Source organism: Zeugodacus cucurbitae, chromosome 4 (assembly GCF_028554725.1).
Source record: "Zeugodacus cucurbitae isolate PBARC_wt_2022May chromosome 4, idZeuCucr1.2, whole genome shotgun sequence".
In the NCBI taxonomy this organism is placed as follows: domain Eukaryota; kingdom Metazoa; phylum Arthropoda; class Insecta; order Diptera; family Tephritidae; genus Zeugodacus; species Zeugodacus cucurbitae.
Genome location: NC_071669.1, coordinates 71365825 through 71386276, shown reverse-complemented (window position 1 = coordinate 71386276; position 20452 = coordinate 71365825). Strand labels below are relative to the sequence as shown.

The 20452-nt window shown below is 36.2% G+C and overlaps 1 protein-coding gene across 4 annotated transcripts in view; it reads right to left on the bottom strand.

Moving 5' to 3' along the window:
- Nucleotides 1-20452, bottom strand: part of LOC105212400 (uncharacterized) — a 59847-nt gene that overhangs the window by 36953 nt on the left and 2442 nt on the right. For 2 of the 4 annotated variants that reach the window (XM_029040642.2, XM_029040643.2), the window contains exon 2: nucleotides 15268-15654. The gene's annotated coding sequence lies outside the window, so the exon portion shown is untranslated. Of the gene's footprint in view, nucleotides 1-708; nucleotides 1113-15267; nucleotides 15655-20452 lie in introns of those variants that run through there. The other 2 variants (XM_054229049.1, XM_011184346.3) reach the window with 2 other exon arrangements.

Below are 20452 nucleotides of genomic sequence, written 5' to 3'. Positions count from 1 at the left end.
TTTTGCTTTTCTTCAAACTTGCCGCGATAGAGATACCATGCTGCAACTATTGCAGAATTACGATTTCAGCTTACACTAACCACTGCTTATAGGCTTCAATCTGGATAGAAGTCACGGTTCCACTTCAGGTAGAACAACATATATTTCTTACTTTCTTACTATCTTGATAGCCGTTATCTCATGCACATGAAGGCAGACTTCATCATCCATAAATTTCCCACTATTTATTATCTTCTTTAAACCAATAATAATTATTGAAACGTAATCTAAACTCTATTGGAAGCACAATGAGTCTATAGACAACATAAGAAATGCCGCTTTCGATGAGTACTACTCTCGACCTTCTTTTCAACCAACCCCTTACACTCTGTTTTCTCAAATAAAGTATTTATTGATAGATAGATAATCCAGTATGTCTCTCATATATTAAATATTGTCGTTATCTCTTATAAATCTTCTCTGATCTCATACATTTAAAGGTAATTTAATTCTCATATATGCTTTGACCTTAATATCTCAATAAAAGCAATTTTGTGTCGAGTCTATTTCCTTTGCTTGTTCGATCCAACACTCTCTTCTTTCGGTTGAATTCGTTTGTTGAATAATTGAAACATTGTTCAACTTGGCCAAGCCTATACATTATTATAAACTTACTATTAGTAAAGGTATATAATATTTTTTTTACAAACCTTAAAAATACTATATTACCTGTATAAGATTTAAGCAACCACACCTATGGTGGTTTATTAGGTAATTCCGGAGAAACGATCTCCATGGTTTTGTACCTGTTACAATTGTTTAATTGGAGAACGTTGAATGCATCATATGGAGCAACTATTGTACAGCGCATTTTGTTTTATTTTTCACAACTTATTTATTCACAGCACAACTCCGAATTAATGAATAAAATAAATTTCTTAATTTGAACAAATTAGACGAATTCTCAGCTCAAAACAACTAGATCACAAAACACAACCTACACAGTGTACATTTGGTTTCTTACTCAACTTCGGTCGCCACAGGTTGCATTATTTATAACGGAACATTGTTTATCTATTTTTATCTAACGAGTAAGATTGCACTCAGGTGCAGTGTGTGGCTATATAGGGACCATTTCAGTTCTAAAGCTGGCGACATTGGAAGTAGAACTCATGCAGAGAATATAAAAATACGCGCATATGTACATATGTGTGTATTTATTTATCAATGTCCATAGCGGTGCAAACACTTTTTATTAGAAGAATATTTGATTAATGTATTTATAATCTCTGCGGAGGTGCAAGCTTTCAACTACATGCGATACATAATCTAAATATATACAAGTCTGTATGTGTTTATACTCATATTTCAGTTTGGAAAATTATATTAACAGATAGAAAAGCAAAAGTTCTATTTGAATCACCGCTATTTTTGTTGAAAGAAAATTGATTGATGCACTTTTTTATTATCCGATATTTAATGGAATTTCAAAAAAAAAAATTAAATATAATCTTCTAAACTATATTTTTATTCCTGTATGCATATAAGGCAACTTTTGTTGGAATCAAATTTGTTAATTACATTGTTCAACACTCGGCTGGGTATTGGACCCAACAATTTTTTTTCGGGTAATTGAATACTCAGATTTTCAAAGTTAGCCCCCAAAATCGAAATTATTGGATTCGAAGTTCGAAAAAGAACTTTTTTAAAAAATGATGATTAATTATAGGATATATTTGGATTTGTAGTAAAAAATCCAAATTATATATACAATTTACATTTTCTTCTTAATTAAAGTGTATATAGAACTTTTTCGTCAAGCTTATATGACAGACGTTATAGGGGGTTTCAAAGAAATTATATCCTGTAATTCTTAATCATTTTTAAGTTCTTTTTTTCCAACTTCAATTCCAAAAATTTCGATTTTAGGGGCTAACTTCGAGTCCATCCTAAAAAAAGTCCATTTTGTCGTATAGTTTATAATTCCGAATTATACATACAAATTTATTCACATAGAAAAATTTACAAAAAAAAATTTTGACTTGTTACTTAACTAAGTTTCGAAATATCTCAAAACTCTAAAAAAAATCAGTTAGCTTTCAATTCTGTTAACTTTTCTTCAAATCACTATTTTCTCTCAGTGTAAAATGCGAGGCGCGCAACGTTGAAAAATGTAATTGTGGCTTGTCGAAAGTTTAAATTTAATTAGTTGACAACTTTTTGAAAATCCGCCACATAAATTCGCATATTTTATGATTCAAGCTACTCACACACTTACAGCCAATCCTCCGCACATACACATACACCAGCGCATGTCAACTCAAGGCGCTGCGCTCATTATCTCGTCAATTCGCTGAGTAAATTTTAGCTGTGAATTGCTTGATTGCATGCCTATGGATGTGTGCGCATATATGTCCTACATATGTTTGCACAATAATTCGTGCCTTATTGGATGTACTTGTATGTGTGTGTGTGTGTGTGTGTGTGCATAATTGCTTTGCTGTGTGTGTGTATTAATGGGTGTGTTCGAGTGTGTGTGGAGGCTTGTTTGTGTTGGCAATTGATTTCTAAGTGACAAGCAACATCTACTCCAAGCAGCAGCACCAACAAGCGACACAACACAACATAACGGTAACATAAACTGACAACGAAATTACAATTTAATTTAAACCTCCCATCTACCCGCATCGCTACGTGTATCTTGTATCTTCGTGTTATCGAGATGTAGCGGCAATGATTTCATCTACCAGCTGACATATTGGCGTATTAGACTAGATTGCGAATGTGTGAATATGACAGATGCGCTGATGTTTACAATTAATTGGAGCTCCAATACACCACACATAACGGGTGATTTTTTTGAGGTTAGGATTTTCATGCATTAGTATTTGACAGATCACGTGGGATTTCAGACATGGTGTCAAAGAGAAAGATGCTCAGTATGCTTTGACATTTCATCATGAATAGACTTACTAACGAGCAACGCTTGCAAATCATTGAATTTTATTACCAAAATCAGTGTTCGGGTCGAAATGTGAAATCCGCTTTTTTATCGACAAATTTTGTTCAGCGATGAGGCTCATTTCTGGTTGAATGGCTACGTAAATAAGCAAAATTGCCGCATTTGGGGTGAAGAGCAACCAGAAGCCGTTCAAGAACTGCCCATGCATCCCGAAAAATGCACTGTTTGGTGTGGTTTGTACGCTGGTGGAATCATTGGACCGTATTTTTTCAAAGATGCTGTTGGACGCAACGTTACGGTGAATGGCGATCGCTATCGTTCGATGCTAACAAACTTTTTGTTGCCAAAAATGGAAGAACTGAACTTGGTTGACATGTGGTTTCAACAAGATGGCGCTACATGCCACACAGCTCGCGATTCTATGGCCATTTTGAGGGAAAACTTCGGAGAACAATTCATCTCAAGAAATGGACCCGTAAGTTGGCCACCAAGATCATGCGATTTAACGCCTTTAGACTATTTTTTGTGGGGCTACGTCAAGTCTAAAGTCTACAGAAATAAGCCAGCAACTATTCCAGCTTTGGAAGACAACATTTCCGAAGAAATTCGGGCTATTCCGGCCGAAATGCTCGAAAAAGTTGCCCAAAATTGGACTTTCCGAATGGACCACCTAAGACGCAGCCGCGGTCAACATTTAAATGAAATTATCTTCAAAAAGTAAATGTCATGAACCAATCTAACGTTTCAAATAAAGAACCGATGAGATTTTGCAAATTTTATGCGTTTTTTTTTTTAAAAAAGTTATCAAGCTCTTAAAAAATCACCCTTACTTATGAGTGTGTTCCAATTAATTGAGACTTCTTGGGGGAAATCAATATGATATGATGTCTGATATAGCAAGGTATGAGTTATGCTATTACTAATTTCCATGAGAGATACACCTGCTAGTATAATGAGATAGCGTAAGATTTTGTAGCCTTTGGTCAAGACTTTCCATAGTGGTATGTTATAAATGACTCAGCTCAGCTTTCTTGCTAAGCTTTAAAGCTATTTAAAATCTTTAAGGGATTTGGAAAAGTTAAGCAAGCGATTTCCCCGTTCATTTTCCATTATATAAGGTTTTAGCTGAATTTTACAGTAGAATATAACCACAGAATTGTATTGAGCGCCTAAATGTAGGCAACGCGTAATCATATTTTTATAAAAAATTAAAGAAAAAATTTACTTCTGCCTTTCGAAACTAATAAAACGGAAGCTCTTTAATATTTTCATATCTAGTTTCACCACAATAGGCTTATTAATATTTATTTGTCATCAATTCTCATGTCTACGCAATTCGTCGAAGTCTTCATGAATACCAATATTCTTCGCAGAAATCTATAAATATGTATTCATATCTGAGTATGTGTGGCTATTTCGAAGTTTGCAGCTCATATGTATTCAGTTTGGATATTTGTTGACGGTTAATGCAACGGCCGTCAAGCTGTGTCATAACTGCTGTCAACGTCGCCGTCAACGCGCGTCTCCTGTCAGTTGACAGTTGTTGACTCATTGATTGGTATTTTGAGCCCTCAAAACATGACCAAGAAACTGAGAAGCCAACTGGTGGTTGGCTGAGACCTAAATTGAGAATATGCCAGGGCATGTAATCTCAAAATCAAACTAATTCATGTGCACATACACACATACAAGTACACAAATATAAACATATTGGCTTAAGGGCATATTTTAATGCAAGCTTTTGAACACACATTTGCCTCAACAAGTTCGAGGCATTGCTGCACGTGTGCTGAACAAAAACATTTGCAAGTGTGTGTGTGTGTGTGTTCACATATTACCATGCATGCTTGCTGAAATTATAATAATAATATAATCAATTTCTCTTTATTTGCGAAATTGTAGACGTGCGCTTGGCAGGCATGTGGCAGCAACGAAATGAGTGAAAAAGGACTGCAGAATGTACGAAATGTGTGGAAAACATGTGGCTGCGAGCTACGAAAAAAGCGAAATCAAATTCAAATTAAGCAGCACAAATTAAATTCCAATCATTAATATTAATCGAACAATATCATGAAAACGAAAACAAAAACAACATCAACAATTATGACAACGATAATACAGAATTAAGCATAATAATATTAATAATAACAATAACCATAATAAAAATCGCTTCAACCAGCATATCAAACGGATCAGTTGACAGTTAATTGATGGCGGAATTATTTGTGAAAAACTTAAATTCTTTAATTCAATTTGTAACTGTAATTTAATTTAATTTTTTTTTTTGATTATTTGAGATTTTAGTTAGAAAAATAAAAAGAAGAACTCACAAAAAATGAAAAGGTTGCAGTTTAAAGCCACATAAAGGGTGTGGTTCTTGAGTTATTGAACAGAATTTTGGTGTTTTTAGTCAAATTGTATAAATACAAATTTAATTATGTAATTAAATTTTTTAAAAATTGCCGCAGAATATTGGTGTTTCGTGTTTCTTGGAACCGGCATTAACACGAAGAAAAATGTCAGCCTTGAAATCAAACGCAGAATCAGTCTTGCCAACATGTGCTACTATGGACTGAGTAGGCAATTGAATAGTAAAGTCCTCTCTGGACGAACAAAGACCGAACTCTAAAAGTTCCTCATCACTCTTGTCTCGTTTTATGGAGCAAAAGTGGAAAAAAATAAAAATCAGCTCAATATCACTTTCCTGCAGGCGTGGAAGACCTTAATCGACCGCCATTCGTTTGTCTGTAGCACTAACCATTGGCGGTAACCTTTGCAACATCTTCAGTTATGAAAATAGGATCAATAAGATCTTCGGGTTGCAAACACCTCCAGAATATAATGAAGAATTTCATGTCTAAAAGTGAATATTGAGCACACCAGCCGTTAGATATGAACCAGAAATCAATCCCAGGAATTTAAAAAAGTTCGACTCAGTAAAAAATTTAAGATTTTTCCATTAATAATTACAAATTGTGCTTAATACTTCTATATGTAAGATTTATTTGTATTATATTATAGTACTAGCAGACCCGACCACACGTTTTTGTGGCTAAGGTATACATTAAATTAGTAAATCTTTCAATGCAGAGAAAAAATTCTTACGCATAAGGACGAAAACGTTATAGCCGATAAATTTAAAAATGATTGATAGACATTATTGTAGATCTGTGTTCAGCGTAAATCATCATAATTTGTAAAACTTTGATTTTTTTAATCGTATATTGGAGTAACAAATGACCAAATTTCATATTTGGCTTTATCTTGGCTTTGGTGACGATATTGATTACCTTCTTCACAACCAGTATTGTTCTTTTGCAAAGTTTGATGTTGATTTATGTTACGCAGCATGATGACAACTCACACTACTTGTAATTGCAAGTGAGTGGGGATAGCCCAGCAAATTAAAATAGTATGTGGGATAATTGAATACGTGATCCTGGTTTGTAGCTGTGTCAACTCTCCTTGACGTGATCCTTGTTTTTTTACCACCAATATAGGTCATTCAATCAGCCATTTATGTTTATTATATTATGGTTTCATGTCAAGAAAAACACGATGAATAAGCTCCTCTTTCGAGGCCATGAAGTGAAAGAAACCCGTTAAAAATGTTATTAATCCATCGAGGTGTCAACTGCGTCGCTACCATTTTCAACTATTTCTACAATCGCAGTATTGTTGGAAAAACACTCGTATTTTATTTGTTAATTGGCGATTCTTAATGTGTCGCCACAAATTAGATGATTTTAGGAATGTGATTAGTTCATCAGCAACAGTTGATCCAGGAATAGTCTGGCGAAAATCACCTGCCAACAGAATCATGGCTTCACCAAAAATATTTTCGTTGTCGCATAAATCTTTTAAAGTCCTGTGCAGTACTTCCAGCGACTTGAATATCTAGAAGATCTTCTTTATAGCTCTTTTTTTGGCGATTTTGCAGACTGGTGTTTCGTTGATTTGCAATTTAGGAGTAATTTCAAGGCCGAATTGCCGTTTGTCTGCCTACTAACAGATGCCAAGTTGCCCCTATTCCCATTATAACTGGGCGTTGAAAATGAGTGAAATCGGTTCAGGAATTACCTCAACCCTCTTGTACTATATATGCTGATTTTCGTTATTCTATTGGACTTTATTTCAAATTGTGTGTAATAAAATTACATCAATAAATTGCGAGAGTATAAAATGTTCGTTTGCCTTTCCCTACTTGTTACAAATTGTTTTGGGCTATCGACACAGCCTTATACAATTGAACAATGATACAAATATTTTAACAAAGCAACAATGACAACTTTCAAAATATTATTATTTTTTGTTTTGTTTTTTTTTTATAATTTTCTTTTCAATTCAAATAAAATCATCTTCTTGTTATCTTCCTCACTCTTTTTCGATATATACTTACTTTCTAATCCTTCCCTGGCCTTCCATAAACATTTCAAAACTAAAATTAGACAGATCGGTATGGCCCTTCTCGACTCAAGCAATTTTTCTAATTTTTCTCTCCGTAAGAACCATCCCTGTACCTCTAAAAACATTTTTAAACAAAGAATTTGCGAAATCGGTTCAGCAGTTCTCGAGTTATGCGCTTAGCAACACATTTTGCGATTCATTTTTATATTATAGATTATATATTTCTAGACTTTCTTTTCGCTTTCAGCAAATTCCAGCTTTTTAATTATATGTAATTCTGCATGCCCCTAAATGTAGGCAATGTTCAAAGTATATCCGTTTTTGAAACCCAAAGAATGAAATGTCTTCCAACATAACAAGGCACATGAATTTTACTGTTAGAAATACATACATACATACATATATTATATTCATGCATATTTATACACTGCATACTCTGTTAGAAAGTCTCACTCTTCGAGGCGGTCTGATGCAAGCAAATACAAAATTACTAAGAATACGCACCATCTCACCAGCCAATACAGTCTATCATATGGCCGTGCTGTATGAATAAATATATGCTTATGTATACATGTTGTATTTATGTGTATGTATTGAATTTATGTTTGTATGTATGTATGTATGTATGCATGTATGTAATATCACATTGAAGCTGTTTATCCCTAAATGGTCGCATTAATCGCTGGAAATACCTACAAAAAGCTGTCACACCAATGATTCCACTTAACGAACTGTAACGGCAGCATTAACCCATGCAACGACAACAACACCAACAACAATATATAAACATATGTACAGCTGTGTGTTTACAACTATGTAGCTTCACACCGTATACACTTGTAGTAGCTGGCAGTCAAGCGGTCGACGCTTAAATCGAGACGAGACAACTGACATGTGTGGGAAAGACGTGATCAGTCATATTGACAATATGAACATGACAGCGGCGCAGCACAGCGGATGAAACAAACAACAACATGTAAGTATGTATGTAAGTGTAACTATGAGAAATATTTATCACCAAGTTTGAGATGAGCAGCGACACAATCAACTGCGAGTAAGCCACCATGAAGCGTGGCTTTCATGTACATACATAGTTGTTTGTATGTTTGAGTGGTTGTGCTTTTATATGAAACTACATAAATCTTTAATTGTAGCACAAGCAAACATACACACTTTAATATCAACAAAAAGGTTATAAATGGAAAATCGAAAAGATTAAAAATTGAAGAAAATGTGAAAATAATTTTTCACTTTTCATGCCGCTTTAAACACGCTGTGCAAGGTGAAAGTTAATAAATGAATGAAATTTCATTCCGATTTTTCTTATATTTTATTTTATGAACTGTGAAAATGAACTGCTGTCAACTGCTTGGGGGTCTGTGGTTTAAACTGCTGTGCAAGAAATTAAAAAAATGTCAAGTTGAAAGCTTGATTAAACAGCTTTATGCTAAAAATTACAATATTTCAAAAAATAAATTTGAACTGTTACTCTTATTTTACATAATCCACTGCATATTTTGACATACTTCATCCATATGTCACAACTGACTGAAACTCACGTCATGCCTGATCAATCAACATTGTTTGGTATATAATGTGTCTACAATATATAATGAGTCTACATCAAATTCTACGCTACTTTCACATATGCCACCTGGTTGAAACTTCAGTGAAAACAGTTTAATTATCCTTGATTGCAGTGAGAGCAGGAAAAGAGTTTTTATACATGAAGCTTATTATGAAACTTTACTCAGGAAACATATTATCCAATGCATGTAATCAAAACGTCTGACGCCACTTAACCAATCCAGAGCCAACAAAGTTTTCGATACATAATTACCGTTATACTACCAGCACACAGACACACACCCATTCGATAACTATACAATTTTCAATATTCGTTCGTCTCAGTTCACTTGCTTTCAAGAAAGCTTTTATTCAACTTGAGCTTGAACAGGAAACACAATCCGAGCATTGTGCGCCAAATTTTAGTGTTGCCGCTGCTGCTATAAGGAAATTATGCAAATCGCTGGTGGCGGCGGCCATTCACTCATTTCGTTTATGTGTTTACACTATAAATTTACATAAAAACAAAAACAGAAACACAAATTTTGGATTATGAGCAAAAAGAGATTGTTGACTTTTGGCAAATAATGCATAACGCGTTGCCAAATTGTTGCCAAATTTAATGAATGAATATCTTAGGCAACGCTCCATTGAAGCAGCTTCACTTGTCGCTATACAATAGATAACAGTATTCTTATATAATGACAACACTGTCGTTTGAATTCAGATCCCACACAGTTGAAATACAAAAGTGAGTTTTGTTTATAGTTTAATATAACACTAAAATGGTATTCTATAATGTCTTATTGGAAAAAAAGAATAGTAGATCGATATTTTGGTATTATTAACAACTTGTTAAGACTGATTTTTGATCAATGAAATTTCATTGAAACTAAAACAGAACCTTTATTAGAAAAAGATATACAAAGAAGTGAATATATTTTTGTGAATGCAAATTCAAGTATTAAGGGATCAAGATGGCACAGCTAGTTTATATCTACTTCAAGTGGATTTTGTTTCCAAAACAACATAAAGGGTGATTTTTTAAGAGCTTGATAACTTTTAAAAAAAAAAACGCATAAAATTTGCAAAATCTCATCGGTTCTTTATTTGAAACGTTAGATTGGTTCATTTACTTTTTGAAGATAATTTCATTTAAATGTTGACCGCGGCTGCGTCTTAGGTGGTCCATTCGGAAAGTCCAATTTTGGGCAACTTTTTCGAGCATTTCGGCCGGAATAGCCCGAATTTCTTCGGAAATGTTGTCTTCCAAAGCTGGAATAGTTGCTGGCTTATTTCTGTAGACTTTAGACTTGACGTAGCCCCACAAAAAATAGTCTAAAGGCGTTAAATCGCATGATCTTGGTGGCCAACTTACGGGTCCATTTCTTGAGATGAATTGTTCTCCGAAGTTTTCCCTCAAAATGGCCATAGAATCGCGAGCTGTGTGGCATGTAGCGCCATCTTGTTGAAACCACATGTCAACCAAGTTCAGTTCTTCCATTTTTGGCAACAAAAAGTTTGTTAGCATCGAACGATAGCGATCGCCATTCACCGTAACGTTGCGTCCAACAGCATCTTTGAAAAAATACGGTCCAATGATTCCACCAGCGTACAAACCACACCAAACAGTGCATTTTTCGGGATGCATGGGCAGTTCTTGAACGGCTTCTGGTTGCTCTTCACCCCAAATGCGGCAATTTTGCTTATTTACGTAGCCATTCAACCAGAAATGAGCCTCATCGCTGAACAAAATTTGTCGATAAAAAAGCGGATTTTCTGCCAACTTTTCTAGGGCCCATTCACTGAAAATTCGACGTTGTGGCAGATCGTTCGGCTTCAGTTCTTGCACGAGCTGTATTTTATACGGTTTTACACCAAGATCTTTGCGTAAAATCTTCCATGTGGTCGAATAACACAAACCCAATTGCTGCGAACGGCGACGAATCGACATTTCACGGTCTTCAGCCACACTCTCAGAAACAGACGCAATATTCTCTTCTGTACGCACTGTACGCATTCGTGTGGTTGGTTTAATGTCCAATAAAGTAAACTGAGTGCGAAACTTGGTCACAATCGCATTAATTGTTTGCTCACTTGGTCGATTATGTAGACCATAAATCGGACGTAAAGCGCGAAACACATTTCGAACCGAACACTGATTTTGGTAATAAAATTCAATGATTTGCAAGCGTTGCTCGTTAGTAAGTCTATTCATGATGAAATGTCAAAGCATACTGAGCATCTTTCTCTTTGACACCATGTCTGAAATCCCACGTGATCTGTCAAATACTAATGCATGAAAATCCTAACCTCAAAAAAATCACCTGTTAGAATAAGCACTATTTTGTGTAAGAAGTTAGTTGGAAACCTAAAAAAACTTCTCACGAGAAATGGTCACCAGCGAATGTTCTACACCAAGATCAAGAGAATTATCTCAATTAGAATTTAATCAATATATCTCTTCTAGATCCCTAGAGTAGACAGTTCCTATACATTTGGTGCTTCCATTGGATGCGTGGGCGCCCATACTTTCGTTGTCCACCCATGGGTCTCGAATCGAAGGAGCTTTTCATTGGAGCATTGTCATCCGTACGTATGACAGTGCATTTATGTTCTTTTTAACGTGCGTTTTATGTTCTTAACTATAACCATGTCGCCGTAGATCTCATACAGTTCATGGTTCCATCTTGTTCGGTACTCTTGTTCACGCGGACGGTTGCAAAGATCTTGCGGAGAATAGTTCTCTCGATTGCTACAAATACTCGATTTGCCAACGTCCATGTTTCTGCGCCGTATAATAGGACGGGAATGATGAGAGTCTTATAAGTCTTTCTAATGATCAACTCAATGAAACATCCGAAGCCGTGAATGAGGATTTGTAATGGAACAAGTCTTGCTGTTACGAATCCGATAAAAGACTGCATTAATTCAACTATAATCGTAGGAAAGTTTAAAGTGCTAAGGAGGCTGTCTGCGTATAAAATCTAACCTCTAGGATATTTATGTAGGTCGATGAGAAGCGGTACGGATATTTGATCAAGTTCAAAAAATTCGTGATGTGCAATCGGATGGCCGCCGAATGGCAGTTCCAGACGTCAGCTCTATGCTCGGGTTTCTCAATATCAAAATCTGGTTCATAACTGACTGATGCCTCGACTTGTGAAAAAGCCAGTGCAATAATTGAAATTAAATAACGACGAATGTTCACGAAATGGAGCTTCTAGAGAGCTTTAAAGCTGCAACGTTTCAACTCGTGTTCTCATAAATTGCAATAAAATATTATTTTTATTTATTTTCAGACTATATCATTTTATTATGCTGCCATCAGCCTTGCCACTTATTTAATTATTATTTTTTCAACGCTGTCAACTCTCCTATTCCAAACGATGAACAAAGATTGTCAGTTCATTTTTTTTTTTTGTGAAAAATCACATCATTAACTTCCATGACCCATATTCAGCAACAACAGATGTGACATTTTAATTAATTTTGAGCAATAAACAAAAAAATCAGAAAAAACGCACGCCTCCAGCGCGAGTGATTGACTTATTATGCAACAATTTGACAACTTCAATTACCGTAAACTGCATGCAACCAGCGGCAAGTAGAAAAATACACGAAGGCAGACACATACAAACATATACAGACTAACAAGACTTTGCGTGGGTATGTCAACAAATTATATTATATATGGCTGTAATTATGTGTGGTTGTGAGTTTGAGAGCCAAAGTGTCAAGCCACTGGACCCTTGAAGTGAACAAACTTCAGCAAAATTTCTTGATTTATATGCAGAAAAATGCAAGAGCCTGGAAATTAATGAAATAATGTGCCGACGAGTAAATAGATGCGAAGCAAAAAGTTTAAAGAGCAAGAAGTGGCTGGCCGAAACAAGTTGGGCAAACAAACAGCCGCCACAAATTTGCCATTCGGCATTCGCAATGCATTAAGCAATCAAAATTCATTGACGCACAGCGCGCGAATAGACAGAAAAAATTGCCAACTGCCAGCGGCGCGACGGCCAAGTTGTACAACAAACAAGAAGAATGGACGAAAATCAAAGAATTGAGCAAACAAAAATGCAAACTACTTATGCATAACTTAAGAAAACCTGCAGAAACGCCTGCCACCAGGTAGTAGGAGCGAATAGCTGTTGCGTCAAATTGACGGCAAACAAGCAGCGGCTGCCACTCCCTAGACTGCGGAGGTGGCGGCCTGGTGGCGCAATGCAGGCAGCGACGCGCCGAAGACGCGGCGTGGCACTGTTGGTTGTTGTGGAGGCGGCAGTTGGTGCCTGTGACCAGCAGCAACCAGCTGTTGCAGGAGGATAAGTTAGTGCGCTGTGCGGCATTTAAATTCTGCAGAAATGCAGAAAAAATACAAAAACAACAACAACAAGAGCACTTGCGAATGTCAACAGCGCGTTTAATAAGAAAATGAATTTTCCTTCATGAGCGCGAGCGCGCGCAAGTGTTTGAGTGCGTGTACGTGCGCGTCGTCTAACTGATAAGCATGCAAGTCAGGCACATAATATACATGCCCCCTTCAGCCCTCCCCATCGCCCACCGCGTCGCACACCAACTGAATAAGTAAATTGTCATAAATAAATGCACTGCGCGCGAATACGCAAATAAACACACAGTTAAAAGGAGGAAAAAATCCTTCACCAAGCGAAAGTAAAAATTCATAAAAGTGAAGTACTTAACGACCGGAGAAGAAGCAGAAAAAAACGCCAACCAAAGGACAAGCCAAGTGCAAATGCGACGCGCCGTAAGAAGCTGAAGAGCGCAAGACGATTTGTAGCTACTGGAATATGCATGCAGCGGCAGCAGACCGTTTCTAGAGCTCAGAGCGGCGTAAAGACTCTGGCAAATGCGTACGCATGTGCGTGCGCTTATATGGCCTAGCGATTGAATAGAAATTAAATTTAGTTGGAAAAATACACCAAAGCGACCACCAACATGACAGCGCGGCAATGTCAGCGCCTGCCGCCGCAGTCGCAACGCCAACGTCGAGCCGCGCCACGGCGCGTCGACTCTTGCGGCAGTTAGATAAGACAAACGCCGCGCGCCGACAGCTAGACAGCGTAAGACAAGCGGCAAACATGGCATTGAAGCGAGCGTGCGTTCAACGTCTACATATGTACATATGTATTTATGTATGTACAGTGGCGACAACTTTGTGAGCAATTGTCGTGGTCGTCGTTGCCACTGTCACTGCCGTCGCTGGATGGTCATGGTTGCGCATAAAGCAGCCAGCAGCAACAACAAGGCGGCAGCAATGTGGTGGGCTTTGGCCATGTCTGGGTTGGTGGTGTCGCCAATACTGCCCGCTGGACGCGTGAAAGCACGAATTCATTTAAAATTCTGCGCACACGCATTTGTGCACAGCAGCCGTGGTCGCCGCCGTTGTCGTCGTCGTCGTTGTCTGCCTTGCCGCCACTGTTTTGCTAAGCGTTTACAAAGCTTTTGTGTCTGCCTTGGCACTTACTTACTTTGAGTGCACTGTGAGAAACATTATTATACATAATTAATTGGAACCGACACCCGAACACGAACTTTGCTTGAGAAATTATCAATGAAGTCATTGGAATAATAAACTATAATAAAATGGATGAAGCAGTACTGGTCTCGCGCAACTTGTGGAATAAACTGTTTGACATATTCAGAAACCTAACTGAGTCGGTGACTTGAGTTCCCAGGCCCTCGCCGACTTGCGGGTGGTAGCCCTGTAGCTTACTTTAAGGCAAGCTACTTCGTATCCTGTTGTGTGAGATATGAAAGTAAAATGTAAAGACGGAAATCGATATACTCCTTATATAGGAGAAGCCCCAGAATAAACTGCAAACAATAGAATAAGACAAATGATTATGGTGAGAGCTAAAAGAAGATATGGATCTCTGTCGACTATTTTAAATGACATTATTTTAGGTCTAACATTCTAATATTGTAGAGTTTTCTCATATACCGACCGATATACAGTTGAACTTCCATAACTCGAACTTGAATTGGCATTAGAAGTGAAATTTTATACAAATTACCTTCCGTGACTCGGAAGTCTCTCTAAATCGAAGTTGTTTTGTGCATTATGGTGATTCAAGTTAGGGAAGTTCAACTGCATGTATGTATATGTAGATATCGAAAGAAATCCCCAAATGACCTATATATAACGATACGATTTATTTAAAATTTCTTCTATTTGTATATAGTCTACTGTTCCACAAAATGGAAGGGATTAACAATTAGACGATTCCATTTGTTATGAGCTTATAAATGTGGTTGAAAGATCACACGAATAGTTCAAATCTATAGATTAAGTGCAATCGAATGAAAGAAACTTGTTAAATACTTACACGTATCGCTTTTCACTGTTGTTGTTGGTTTTATTGCTGATTTCATTCAATTTGGTATTTTCAATTTTATGTTGTTCTTTTCACACTTTCTGCGCTTGCATTGAGACTATGCAGTCATATGTATTTTTAGCTTATTATTGCTTTAATAAAATGCTATGTAGTTTTTGTTGTATTATAACTGCATGTTGTGCACTTTGTGAACTCTTATTTCTAGACTGCTCTCCTGCATTGTGCGGCTATTGACATGTTTTATTGTAAATTAGTGTTATGATTAATTGTTGTTTTTCGTCGTAAACACATTGATTTTATTAAATTTTCTTACATTGTAACACTTTTTCGTTTACATATTAATTATCTATCAAATCTCGTACACAAATTCCATTTTCACTGCAATAAAATCATAAAATATCATTTTAATTTTTTTATTGCAAATTCATAATTTATCACTTCACTTTCATTTCGTTCGTTTGTTCTGAATTAATTTACAATTAACTGTATAAATAATTGCAATAAAATTGTTTTGACTTTTATATGCCTTTGCGCTTTTCGACATATTCGCTATATTATCGAATTACATTAATTAAAAAGCCATGTATCATGATTACTCGTATAAAATGAAAAACAGTAAGTTTATTGGGGTAACACGCGCTCACGCGCATTTACCTTACAACAACTGCACGAACGGCTGCACGCATGTCTTGGCACAGTGTTTCAGTTTCAGAGAACAAGGCACACTTATTGAAATATGTAAATATATATATATATACATGTATATGAATATGCAGTGAGCTGCTTAAAAGTGGGCTGTGGGAAATTGATTGTATAATTCTACCTACTAATTGTAAGTGTTCCTACTGAGCACCATATTTTCACCTTCTCTTAAATATTAAAATATATTTTATTGAATGAATCTGTTTTAGATTTGATTTTACGGTTTTAGACTCACTTATATCTTGATGCAAATTGTAAGATCGTTTAAAAAAAATGCATTATATTTGGCATTTCTTCCTGTAAAATAAAAGAATTACCTAAATTCTATAAATCGAGTGACTATTCATCGGATCGGAGATAACTTCGTATACCTGGGAACCAGCATCAACAACACGAACAATGTCAGCCTCGAAATCCGGCGCAGAATAACTCTTGCCAACAGGTGCTACTTTGGACTGAGTAGGCAATTGAACAGTAAAGTCCTCTCTCGACGAACCAAAATCAAGCTCTACAAGTCGCTTATCATTCCCGTCCTGCTTTACGGTGCAGAAGCTTGGACGATGTCAACATCAGATGAGACGACACTAGGAGTTTTCGAGAGGAAAATTTTGCGCAAGATTTATGGTCCTAAGAACATTGGCAACGGCAAATACCGCAGACGATGGAACGATGAGCTGTACGAGTTATACGACGACATTGACATAGTTCAGCGAATAAAAAGACAGCGGCTACGCTGGCTAGGTCATAATGTCCGAATGGACGAAAACACTCCAGCCCTGAAAGTGTTCGATGCAGTACCCGCCGGAGGAAGCCGAGGAAGGGGAAGGCCTCCACTCCGTTGGAGGGACCAGGTGGAGAGCGACCTGGTTATACTTGGGATCTCCAACTGGCGCCGAACTGCGAAGGAGAGAGAGAGGTGGCGCACTATCGTCGATTCTGCTATAACCGGCTAAACGGTTGCAACGCCAATCACATACATACATTCATCGGATTACCTCTTGATTCAAACCTTGATGTGACCATCCAAGGAACAGGAAGAAATCCAACTACATAATACACTTAGCAATGCCTTTATGAAAGCCTGTCAATGCCCTGCAAGAGTTTCTGTTGAGAAAAATAACCTCAAAAATCATAATGTATTAAATACATGCAGGATCCGTCAGTTGCTTTAAATATTGTAAAGACGCACGACAAAAATAGAAAAATAATCTTTGTTGTCCAATAATCAATTCTATAGGTCTCAACTTAATTCTATGAAACGTGAGGAAGCGTGGTAATCTATGAATAAATTTCAAATTCAGATTTTCGGAAAGGAGCTGGATGTTATTAAAACCCCTCACTGTAACAATAATTTATACTTGCGTGACTTTTTAGGACTGTTATGAGGCACGGAAACGCTTGGAATATATTGAATGTTATTTTGACTTTTGTTCGGAATGGACTGAAAATATGTTTTATTTCCTAAAATCAGAAATAAGAAAAATCGCATTCATATTAGAGCATTTATTAATTAGAAAAATACAACCCTGGCGAAGTTATTAAAAATAATAGAGAATATTGCTTAAATTGAAATTTGTTCTTTAAACTTTGGAGAAAAATTTATTTCTGACAATAAATCAACCAATCATAGATGTTTTACGTCTACAAAGGTCTCCTGGGTTTTTATTTAAATTTTGTGTTTTTATTTCTAATACTAAAAACACTGAATAGCTTTTCTATATATAAAATCTCACATATAACACAGTGTAGTCTATAGGTTAGAGCGCGTGAGCTCGGAGTTTTTCATAATGCAAACTGCGCATGTGCGCTATGTTCGCGCTGGCATTGTCGTCCATTTGCTTGGTTAAATGGAAGTTAAAAGATTTATGGCTTTTGGCTTTTGATGTAGAATTTTTCATTACAACATGAATGCACATACATACATACATTTCGCATAACTCCCAAACACATACATCAACTAACGCTGGACACTGACACACTTACGTACATATGTACTCGTATGTTTGTATGTAAATGGCATTTGTATGTAAGTAAGTACTAGTTTTTGTCGACTTTGTCACGAACTAGTGCAGCCAATTTCCACAAGTACAACTTTATTTTATTATTGGACATTTAACTTTATTTACCTCATTTTTCAAATATTTTTTGTTGTATTTTTTCACGAATTTATTTCATTGCCAGCACAAGAAAATGTTGGCTAAGCTACTGTTGTTGTTTTATTTTTGTAATTAGAAACACTTTTTATTCTCAATTTGTACTATTTAACCAAGCTGAGCAACGCTTTCGAAACGAAAAAGTTTAAAGAAGTCATTTGAGTTTTAACCTTTTTTAAGCTAAGCTTAGTCTTCACTACTTTTTTCGGTTATTTATATTTTTTTTTTTTAGTTTTTTTCGTCCCCTTCGAAACGCATTACCGCACACTGAAGACTCATTTGCTCGCTCGCTCGCGTATTGCTTAACGCTTTGATGACCGCTTAAAGCTTAGTAGTAGTAGCTCGAAGCTTCGTGGTGCTGTGTATTTTGCAAGCGACGGCCGCTTAGGTTGAATGCCTGACTGTTAGACCTCTTGTGGCAACAATCATGTACAACATTTGTACAAACAGACGAACATAAGCACCTGTATGTCAATGCCTGTATGGCATTTCAGCATACACTTTTTCCAACCAAGCAAATTTAGACATAATTACATACATAGGAATTTGTAAGTGTTTGTACTAATTTGATCTGCCCTGCCTGCGGTGACGAAGCTAAACGCAGTGCTAAGTTGAATAAACTACAAGGCTTTAAATGCACAGAATTTCGAAATTATGCAAATTTTAATTTAAATGTCATCGTTTGTATTGAGCACAGCACTACCGATGGTGGGAAACCCTATTTAGGTTTCCGTGTTTCCCAAATAAGATTTCAGTTTGACTATAGTCCGTATTTCTTTTGATAATTTTGACAACCCTATAATCCTCAGCCTTATTCAGACACTAAGACTTCTCTCTATCTCTATCATGAAGGGTTCTCTAACCCAGATGAGATTTATCGTATTCTATTTTTTCTCGTTCAGATATCACTTCAACAACTGCTTTTCAGACACCGTCTAAAGTGAGGTCTACACAGGTCGAGATCCATCAGTCCATGCTTCACCGATTTGCTGGGAATAATACAGAATACATTCCCTAAAACATTCATCTATTATATCAGTGAACTAGCTCTTTCATACTGTATTTAGTTTATTTTTCAATATTTTTATGAAACATCAGTAATTTAGCCCAACCTCTAACCATTGGAATCATTCCTAAAACTGTTCTAAAGAATTATGACACAAACCCAAAACGACTGCTCTGTTGCTTTTGTATTGTGTTACCCGCATGTTATGCAAATGTCAAAGTCGCCACCAATAAATCTAAAGACGGAGCAGCGCTATAAAAATGCGCACAAAAGCATTCTTACAACCAACAGCAACTCGAAAAGGTGAAAGAACCGGCGCAACACTAAGAAGACACACACAACAAATAAGGTAGTAATACAACAAAAACAAGTCATAAAACTAGTGATGACAATAATTATCATAATAATAGCCCAGAGAGCTAGCGGATGGAAATTACACGCTCACTTAAGTTCAGCGTTTAAAAATTATGCCCAAACGTGTCAATGAAGAAATTACTAATGACACACACACACACAACCGAATCTTAAATAAATTCTAAACGAAATAATAATAGTAATAAAAGTGCCGGCGTTTTTCGGTTTGACAATTTCCTCATAAATAACGGTAAATTAGGTTGCTTTCACACCTGCTGAGAGAATTATTACACGCTGGTCGGCGCAAATGTTTTTGTTATTATGTTTATGAGATTATTACACAATGAAATGACCGAAATGTGCTGTTATTTGTTTTTATTTACAAGAAACACTAAAGAATTTCGAAAGGAGATTCGTTTTTGAGTGATTTTTCTTTAAGCTAAGAACAAAACTTGAATAGTAAACGGAGCTCTATAAGAAAACTTTATTATAGCTATGGGTTTAAGTTAATAAAAGCATGTTCACAATGCCACATAAAATAATTACTCGCTTTGGTTCGCTGAAACCTCTCGAAAGCGTACATTATTCAAATTTTGTTTCGAATCAAATTATTTGGGTGTCTTCATTATGACGAAATGTAATTGAAAATATCAACGTGATGAGTTCTTGGAATTAGAACGGAAGGATTTAGTTTTTCAATTAGAAATGTAATATATTTTCCGAGTATTATCCATAAAAAATTGAACCATATTTCACCATTTGTTCATAATAAATCCAGAATTTCTTATCATATTTAAGATCGCATAACAAGTTCATCATGAAATTGACTAAGATTTTTCTATCCCCGAATTATGAGATATGCGAGATAGTACAAGTTTTATTAAACCTTTTCATACCAGATAAAGATTAACTATTTCATTATCTATATCCAAATAATTTAATTCCAAAAAACAACTAAATA